The sequence below is a fragment of the Nothobranchius furzeri genome, chromosome 1 (assembly GCF_043380555.1).
Source record: "Nothobranchius furzeri strain GRZ-AD chromosome 1, NfurGRZ-RIMD1, whole genome shotgun sequence".
Taxonomy (NCBI): domain Eukaryota; kingdom Metazoa; phylum Chordata; class Actinopteri; order Cyprinodontiformes; family Nothobranchiidae; genus Nothobranchius; species Nothobranchius furzeri.
The window spans coordinates 79,163,496-79,173,417 of record NC_091741.1 but is presented as its reverse complement, the minus strand read 5'-3'; the positions used below and the strand labels follow the sequence as shown (position 1 = coordinate 79,173,417).

At 39.7% G+C, this 9,922-nt stretch overlaps 1 protein-coding gene across 1 annotated transcript in view; it reads left to right on the top strand.

The window, feature by feature from the left end:
- Nucleotides 1-9,922, top strand: part of fgfrl1a (fibroblast growth factor receptor like 1a) — a 105,572-nt gene that overhangs the window by 70,439 nt on the left and 25,211 nt on the right. The window lies entirely within an intron of this gene.

The window sequence follows — 9,922 nt, the reverse complement described above, 5'->3', positions numbered from 1 at the left end:
GCTGGGAGACACCATGTCGAACCAAACAGCAGTCTCATCCATGGCAATTATGTCCTTCTCTGAAATTCTTTTCGAGACGACAGTCTTGCTCACATAGTCGACGAATGAGACAAGTTTCTGTGTGAGAAGATCGGGATCCTTCTGCGCCATTGTGGTGCGACGTCGCAAAGCGAAGCCATTTCGGTTCAAAAACTTTTCCAGCCAACCCCTGCTTGCCAGGAATCGCATACCTGCATCACTCATGGTTGGAAATATTTCCAAAGCCTTGTTTCGGATCATTTTTCTCGACACTCGGTTATGATTTGCCTTCATTAAATGGATCCAGTTACAAAGCTCCGTGTCCAATTCTTCGCTAATCTTTTTTCTCCCTCCTCCTGGGAGCCTCGCTCGCATCTTGCTAGCTGCGGCTAGACCCATCTTCTGCTTTTTCCAGTACCTGATTCTTCTTGGGTCGATGTTAAAATGTTTAGCAGCTTGCTCCCCAGAGTGTTCTGCAGCATAAATCAGCACGTTCTCTTTGAACTTTAAATCGAATTTCGCCTCCTCTTCGGCTCTGCACGCTCCGCACCAGCCATGTTCACCGTAGTTACCCTCGTGGTCTATCACCGGCAAATCAAAAGTGAGACGAATGGCACTACCGCCCCCCTGTGGTACTTGCCTGTTACCACATTCCACCCGGCCACAATAAGAGACCGGCCACTATTCACCTCCGCCGACTCCGACACTGGCCACAATTGGAGGCCCGGCTTTTAATTGAATACCGGCCTGTATTAGAGGATTTACGGTATGGTGTAATACATTGTGCAAGAGATACAGTCATGGAGAGAGCACGATTACGTTGTTTTACCACCCTCAATAGTTAGCCTTCAGCAGAAGAAACATGCAAAACATGCTTCTATTGTTTCCATGGTAATTGAACTGATGGAGTTTTAATGATGGTGTATGTTTTGGTAGGGGTTGGTGCATTGACAAGCTGACTAATCGCCAAAGGCCAAATGGTGTTTATTCTATTGGTTGTTACTGTAGATGGGCTTAGAGGAGGATGGTTTCCAGAAGTAATGTGGAAAAAAAGAAAAATTTTCAAGTTTTTCTTTAGACAAAAATGTGAACACTAGTAATGTTTTTTCATCCTAATGCTTAGAGTCAATTTTATAGAGATTGGTCCAGACTTTGACAGAAACTAATACTGCATGAACACAAAAACCCAAGAAGCTGGGGAAACCTTTTGTAGAAAAGTCCTCATTAGGAAGAAAAGAACTTGGAAGAAAAGTATTCAACATCAATAGAAATGTGATCAAGGTCAGGCTTAAGGCCCCCTGTCACTTATTTACTTTGAATATTCTGAGAAACCATTAAAATTAATTTTAAAATGTGCAAATTTCTGTAGAATAGAGAAAAAAATATTTTAAAAGTGCATTTCTGATGGTATTGAAATTAGGTCTGCAGCTATCGAATATTTTAGTATTCGAGTATTCTATCGAATTTTCTGTCGATTAATCGAGTATTCTATTTGAAATTTGCATGAATATTCTGTCGTGTGAACTGGGCTTTAGTCAATCCTGTTTGTCCATTTCTATGCTAGAAACTGTAAATAGCATGCCTGTTTATTTCTTCATTGAGGAAGAGCAGCTTGGAACACATTTTTTGTCAGATATCCACAATATCAGGACAAACCAAAATAAATATCAAGTATTATAAAGCTTCCAGATTCATTTGAAAGCAACAACTGTTTAATGTTTATTTCACGGTCAGACTCATATTGATTTCAACCTCAAATGTTTGTTGTCTAATAGCATGCCTAAATTGTTTTATTACATTAGTGCTAGAGCCAAATGGCATCTCGTGTAATGTTAGAAAGTCCTTTCGTTGGATTTCTGATACTCTATGCAACCGCTCAGTGTGGTTGAAATTATATTAGAATCCCTCAGTGATGAAGAGTTAACTCAACAATACCTTCTTTTCAGTGTTGTGTAAAGCCTGTGGTGACTTATGACTGAGTTATGAAGCAAAAAACATATTTGTGTGTGTGTGTGTGTGTGTGTGTGTGTGTGTGTGTGTGTGTGTGTGTGTGTGTGTGTGTGTGTGTGTGTGTGTGTGTGTGTGTGTGTGTGTGTGTGTGTGTGTGTGTGTGTGTGTGTGTGTGTGTGTGTCAAACTGTGGCTACATGGATCCTAAAACTGACAGTGGCCAATTTAGAGCACTAATGGTGGTTTAAATGTTGTGTCAGATGTACAAACTCACATCTGGGCTGCGGGTTTTGGCCATAATACTGCAACTACCGGCGGTCGAAAAAAGCTGACGCTGACGATTCTGTCCTGCATGTCCACCCACATCATCTTTAACACATGCACACTCTGAGGTTCTGCATACATATCCAACATTTCTATATTAAAAGTCAGAGAGGACATGACCCTTTAGGAAATCACTGTCCCAGACACACACTCTTAGATACAAACACACGCACACAGGACTGTGGGGACTCATGTTTCTGAGAGCTCTGTATTTGCAATTGTTGGATTTTCTCTGCAGACCTGAAAGTAAATACAAGAAGAGGTTACACAAACACACTCCCTGACATGGGGGTATACCCAGTCAGTGAATGTGTGAAATGTAGAACACTGTTCAGCCATTTCCCTCCTTGTAGATTAGGAGAGAGACAAATGGAGAGAAAAATATAAGGAAGAGAAGGAGAAATTGGAGAAGGAAAAGATATAGGGTGTGTCCGAATCCACGGGTAGGATGTTTGTGAGTACGGGTCCTCGCCGTTCTAGCAAGGCCGGGTCCTTGAAGACCGCTAAAACCGGAAGTCAGCGGCTCTGAATTCGGACAGTCTAGCCTTCACCTCTACGGTGGCCCTTAGGTCACGTCACAGCCGTGGCGGCAGCTACACGCAAAGGAAAAATGCTAAAGCTAGCGAAAATGGAGCAGGAATATTAAGGAGCTACAACAGCTTCACGTCCATCAGCAGCGTTTGTTCACAACAGTTTTCAGGTAAAGTAATTTTGTTTATTCTAGAAGCTTTCAGGACTTACATGTTAACTTTAGATGGATTCATGTATGTTTTAAGCTACAGAATGAACTTGTTAAACATACACAACACATTTCTACAGAGTATTAACATGTAGGTAATTAATATAAACCAAATGCATTATAAATGTTGAATGCAGTAGGATGTTTTCTAATGTAAATTGGGCCTTAGAACTTATTTTGCATCAAATGGGGGTAAAACGTTTTAAAAAACTGGCTTTTTAATAAAATAGCATAGAACTGTTTTCAGTGTGCATTTGTTTATTCAATTTAAGCCTAATAATGATTAGATCTGTCTTATAAATGTAAATTCTCTGTAGTTTTTATTTAACCATTCACTGCTGCTTTTCTTTAAACTGAACAGAACCACTGTACTGCAGGTTATATATGTTTTTAATCTATTACAGGTCAGCATGCACTGTGCTGCACATCTGCCTCGGTGCTGGTGAAGTTGTGGGTCTGGAGGATGAGCCTGAGGAAGATGTGTGTGGAGGAGGTCAGTGGTGCTCTGTCCTGCAGGAGGTACCAGCAGACCACCACTACTGTTAACAGGCAAGTCATTTATGTAGGAACCTCTATTAAAAACAACACTGTGGTTTTATTTGCTGAAGAGTCACAATTGTTATACCAGTGGATCCATAAACCATCTCCTGATTTCATATTTCTGAATACATCTTAGAGATGCAACAGCCGTCATCTGAGCCAGCCCAGCAGTCCCTGTAGATGGACGATGGAGTGGACAGTGAGAGGAAGCGTCCCAAAGCTCTCTCTGCAGACCGTCCTGTATGATGTTCCTCTGGCCAGAAATGTCCAGCCACAGGTCTGCTCCAGCCCTCCATCCACGTCTGGATCCTCCTGCAGATCCAGCTGCACTGTTAAAGACTTCCTGCTCACTCAGTTTAAATAAATGATCCAGGAAGAGTCACTCAGGTTAATCCTGCTTTAACCATACATAACTGGTCCATACTGGTTTTGATCTGTAAATAAGTGTAACGTATTATAAATAATCTTGTCTCCTTACCATCTTTTCATTTTCTGTTCATGTAACATGTTCAATAACGTCTGTAATAATAAAACTGGTGATAAAGTCAATGACCAGAAAGAGTTATCAGTTAGTATTTGTTTTAATAAATGTGTTCAAATATCAAACAGCTAAATAACATTAACATGATAACAGTAGAAGGCCTCTCTCCCAGGATGACCACCAGGTAAAGACTCTTCTGACCCTGGACACCTGCAGTCCTACAGAGAAAATCAGAGACCACAGGTGACAAAAAGGCAATAAACACATTTTTACATTTATCCACATGAGAAGATAAAACTTTTATTCTTCACACAAACTTTTTACTTCATTAAAACGTGTCAGCTGTGTAAATCCCCGAATGTAAAACTACTTTTCACGGAAGAACTTCTGTGGCTGTGTGTGTAAACAGCTTCACTCTTCACCTCTAAGCTTAATAAAAACGCTTCTTTGCTCCGTTGTCCTTAAAACAAATGACATTTAATTCGCCACACACGCACATATACACACACACACACGGGAATAACTGGGACCCGTGAAACAAACTCGTTCTGGCTGATTTCTACCTAAAATGTAATTTTAAAAACAAATATACAAACGAAAAATGTCTATCAACTGAACCGCTTTAAAAAATTCGTAGCTCTCCCCGTTTTCTCTTCCTGTTGAAAATCCACAGCCGGCACGCAAAGCATGCTGGGATAGCCTTGTTCTGTGAGGATACAACAGACCCGTGCTCGAAATGTGGGCGGAGCGAGGACGCGTTTGAGGACGCAAGAATAAGTATTCTTGGAATTAGGACAGTACTCTTCGCTGCGCTGCAACGTCATCAACCTCAAAATGCACTCTTACAAGCATCCTTCCCGTGGATTCGGACACACTCAATAACACAGATCAATTGTGCAAATATGAGTTCAGAATTCCTCAATTTTAATTTACCAGTATTTTCATATTGAGTATTTTCAAATGTCGCAGCATCCCAGGTGCAGTGACTAGAGTTTTTAAACCTCCAGAAAGACCAGATGTGAAGCGTTACAGTATGTTATATTTTATGTTGAAGGATGTTTTGACTGCACAAGATGAAGAATGAAAGTCAGTTTGTCTGCATTCACTTTCTATGTTGCAGCTAATGTAAATTGAGAAATGTTTTAGTGTGCTTAATCTTTGAAATTAAGTGTTTTATCAGTTTTACTCATGGCCCCATATCAAATTCTTACACTGTTGTATCTGGTGGTCATAAATGCACATTTCCAAAACATGAGGGTATTTGGCTGGCTATTGTGTTTGTGTGAAACTAAGACATAACTTCCTTTAAAGGAGAAACTGTTTTTTTATTTTTATTTTTGAAATACGATCAGTCATTCTGAGTTTGACAAGCGGCCTCAACGTGAAAATAGTCTTCTACCCCTATTTCCTGCATAGCTGCTTATAGAACATATACAAGGTAACATTTGTCAAATTAGCATTTGTGGACTCACCCACCTAGGCTCATGACAGGGAAGAGCAGAATGTCTCAACTAGCAGAAGCTAACTGTTTGCGTTAGCAACTCCACCAAATGGCACAGCTCATTCGGGCTTGTGTTATTTGTGAAGATAAAACATCAACATTTCAAAGCAAGCAAAGTCAGTGGAAGAGTTGCATTGCTGTTAGCCAATCAGAGGTGAGATATCCAAATATCAGGAAATAAGACTCCAAATCCTGCCCTCTCACATTCATTTATATTAGAGACCACCGCAAATGTGTTTAAAAAACAAGTGAACTTCTTTAAAAGGCCTGCACAAAAAGAGCATCAGCTATGCATTCAAAATTAATTAAACTTTTTTCAGAAGACATTAGAAGAAGAAAAAAAGTCACACATCTAGTCCTGCTGTGTTTTGCAATAACCTCTCTTTACAAAATTATTTTTTGCCTTTTTGACACTTTTTTTAAATACTGAGATAATATTGAGATAATACCAAGTTAAATATTTTTACAGTAATCATCTTCCAAAATTATACCATTTCCTTCCTAATACATTTGTCGTATGTTAGTGTTTTTTTTTTTTCTTAAGGTTAGGGGCTCAGGAGCTTTCCATTGACCAACATCTGTTTTTATTATTTATCCGTCTGACTGTGTTGTCAGCATGTTTGCACGATTGTGTTTATGTGATCTTGTGAGTTTGTGAAAGAGTTGGCTTTTCATGATAAGGTGAATTAGAATAGGACAATAACATTTTGTTTAAGAACAGTTTGCTGAAACCAGGAGGTTGCATGTCTGCATTCTTTTTAAAACAAAACAGGATTTTAGGCTAAGCGTGCAAACATGAAGTCATGTAACAACTCAAAAAGGAAGTAAACCTGATCCTGCTAGCAGCAGCGTTTTCTGCAGCCTGACTGTTAACACTTCAGTTTTTCAGGCTGAAAATAAAAAGGAAGTTTTGCACGACATTTACATTTAACAGAATAATGTATATAAAGCAATTATTTGTCCATCCAGGTTAATGGTTGTGGCAGAAACAAACACACCAAGGTCTTTATGGCTGTAGTCTCGGTGCACAATGAGCTTTGCTCTCTCTTTCTCTCTGAACTTTTTTACACAAAAGATTCAACCTCAAGCCTTCAGAGTGGTGATAACAGAGGAGTCAGCTGGTCATCTGGGCAACATTGTTTGTTTATAGTCAGAGATTAACTCTGGTCTCCACAGTTGGTCCAAGTCTAAAAATCGTGCTCTTATTTTAGGATCAAATAGGGTTCTTATTTTAGGCATTTCACAGAAATGCCCCACTTTGACAGCTTTGTGTTTTGGTAGATGTTCTTAGTATCCGATTAGTCAAGAAAAGTAATTTTTTTAAAGATCAAAATCACTACTTTTTTGTCACATTTAACCCTCTGGAGGCAGGCGTTGCAGATTTGCAACAGTTAAAACCCACCTACCTGGTTACTCCACATACGTATTTCATGAGCAATTTTTAACTCAGAAGTACCCCTGAAGGACTTAGTTATTCGTCCTTTTATCAAAACTTGTTTTGAGCCTGACAGGGTTAAAAAAGCAGTCGTGTAAAACTTATTGATGTCATGTAGCAGTGGTAGAGTTTGTTCACGGGAAAGAGGTGAACATACGTTTCAGTGGCACAGCTTCAATCAAATCTATTGAGTAGATTTAGGTTAGCACACAGCTCATGAAGGACATCAAAGCTGTCAGATATTTCCACAACTAATCAACCTGCAGCTTGCTAACCTCTGCACTAGAAATACTCAGAAAACACTATGACTAAATTCTTATCCTAAACACACCCAGAGTAGCACGTCTTTCACTGAACCAATTACACAGGGTGCAGTTAGTACATTTTTGTCCCGTTTAACAAACCACTTGTTTCCTGTCAATCCAAAGGTGTCTTCAGAACAAGTACACCTTCTGGTAGACCACATAAATAATAATCTGTCACTCTAAATGAAAAAAGAACACTTTACCGGGAAAATCTTGTATCTGGCTGAAGTTTCAGCCCGAATGCTGCATTGCACTTGGATGAAAAGGCAATGTTTTGTGTTCTGATGGGTACAAAAGGCAAGAAAATGTGCTCTCTGCACTATAATATAAATATATTAGTAATATGTAACTCTTTAACCCTCTGGAGGCAGGCGTTGCAGATTTGCAACGTTAAAACCTAGCTACCTGGTTACTCCACATACGTATTTCATGAGTATTTTTTAACTCAGAAGTACCCCTGAAGGACCTAGTTGTTCGTCCTTTTATCAAAACTTGTTTTGAGCCTCAGAGGCTTTGTGTGACAGTAACTCCTTATTCTACAAGTTTGCCAAATCTTAAGGTTTTAGCTTTCTGATTTACTATCATAAAACTTCCCAGCTTACATTTTTATCTTATTTGCGAAAAAATCTGTTTTTTATATGATTTTTCTACATGGTTGATTTATTTACAGTCTTTTGGGGCACATCATACACAGTACAGTTATGTTAAACTAGCATTGCCACGCTTTGAGTTTTTAACTTTGGCTTTGGGAGTTCAGAGTGGTTAAATCCATGTTTCTGTGGTAATGTTCCAGACATGGTGTTTGATTGATATGAGCCATGAGAAGCTGGCCTGAAATTCCTGTATGTATGGTTATTAAATGATCTAAACCCATGACATTTCTTTCTCATTTTCCTGTTACTTGACTCCTTACCAGCCTATGTTACTCTGAAATTTAAATTTTTATATGCTCATTTTGGGTATGTGTTGGGCTTTTATTTAACCCTCCCACCGTCCTAATGGGTGACCCCGCGAGGAAAGTTGACCATTGAGCAGGATTGATGGTTGATGCCTTGAGGTCCACGTGGCAGGGGTGAGGTGGTGCTCACTCCTCACCCCTGCCACTTGGACCCAAGGGATAAACCATCAACCCTGCTCAATGGTCAACTTTCCTCGCGGGGTCACACCCATTAGGAAGGTGGGAGGGTTAATTGAGCTAAGAATGCTAACAGTGACAGAAGCAAAAATTTGGCTCTAAAAATAGCTCAAACTATTTTTTCAATTACCAACATCTCTATATTACAATGAAATGTAAGTGTGAAGTAAGTAATGAGTCAATCATGGTGTTTTACTTAATGAGTGCTTAAGAAATATAACAGCAAGCTAACAGCAAAGTGACAAACAACTGGACTCCCCTAGTGCCAGAGGTATGCTACTGTAATAAATGTACTAAGTGCTCACTACTGTAAAACATCCAAGAGTGCTAGCATCAGATATGACAATGTGTTTATCTACTTATCAACTTACTGTGTACGGCCAATCTTTGCTTGTCATTTAGAATCTTCTAGCACTGATCCATAACTGGCAACAGCCATGAAACTCAAAGAGCGGCAGTGAAAAAGTCACCTTTTGTTTATAAAAATGGGCTGCAGTACCCAGATTTGACCACAGGATGTCATTCTTACTTAAGTTGTAAATATTGCACCTAAAATGACTTCTTATAGAACTGTAAATATGATAGTTTAGTTCATTTTATTACAAACTAGAACAAAACCTAATTTAAAAGCCACTGAAAGGCCTGCACTGTTCTAAACTTCCGATACAGAAATTTCCATCTGAAGGAAATGCAGACTGGAGTCTCAGTCAGCAGAGTAAAATTTAGGGTCTCACATGAGGCAGGGGGGAGGGTTTACTTTTTGCTAAGAGTACTAAACCATGTTCCCCCCTTCAGAATAGACCCCCATACCGCTCGGCTTCAAACGCTCTGCCCTTTTCTCAGAACTTGCCATGCATGTGGGAACAGAGAGGGATGAAGGGGGGAGACCAAAAGAGGTAAAGACGAGTGCGGTTTGACAGGAATACCAGCACCTCAAGTTACCATTAAATGGAGCATTGCCAAGACACATGAATCCACACATGCAGCGACACGCCCATGCAGTAATTCATGTCACACACACTTGCATAGTCTGGGCCACATGGCCTGTCAGGAAGCTAATAATACCAGCCTTTGGGATGCAGGACCTGCATCATATTCATACGCATCTTTATTATATCTTCCACATAAAAACACTTTGGCACAGCATTCAACAATGTGAACCTTCTTAGAAAATCCCCCCTAAGTGATTTTATGTATCAAAATAATATAAACCACTTTATAGTTGAGCACACTCTCTCTCAAAGCTGTTTGATTCCATGTTTTTTCATTCCATAAGAAGTGCTCCTCCCTCATCCCTACTTGTATTTTGACTGACCCGATGTAAAACTGTGCCAGCCAACTCACCTCCAAACTATTGCTTTAACAAGCCTCTGAGATACACCAGCTGCATTTTAAAGTGTTTCTAAACACAAAGGTCTGCACAGATGTACAGATGTTTTTGTCATCAGTACAGGTAAACATGCTAAGGGGAGATACTTGATACCCAAAACACCTG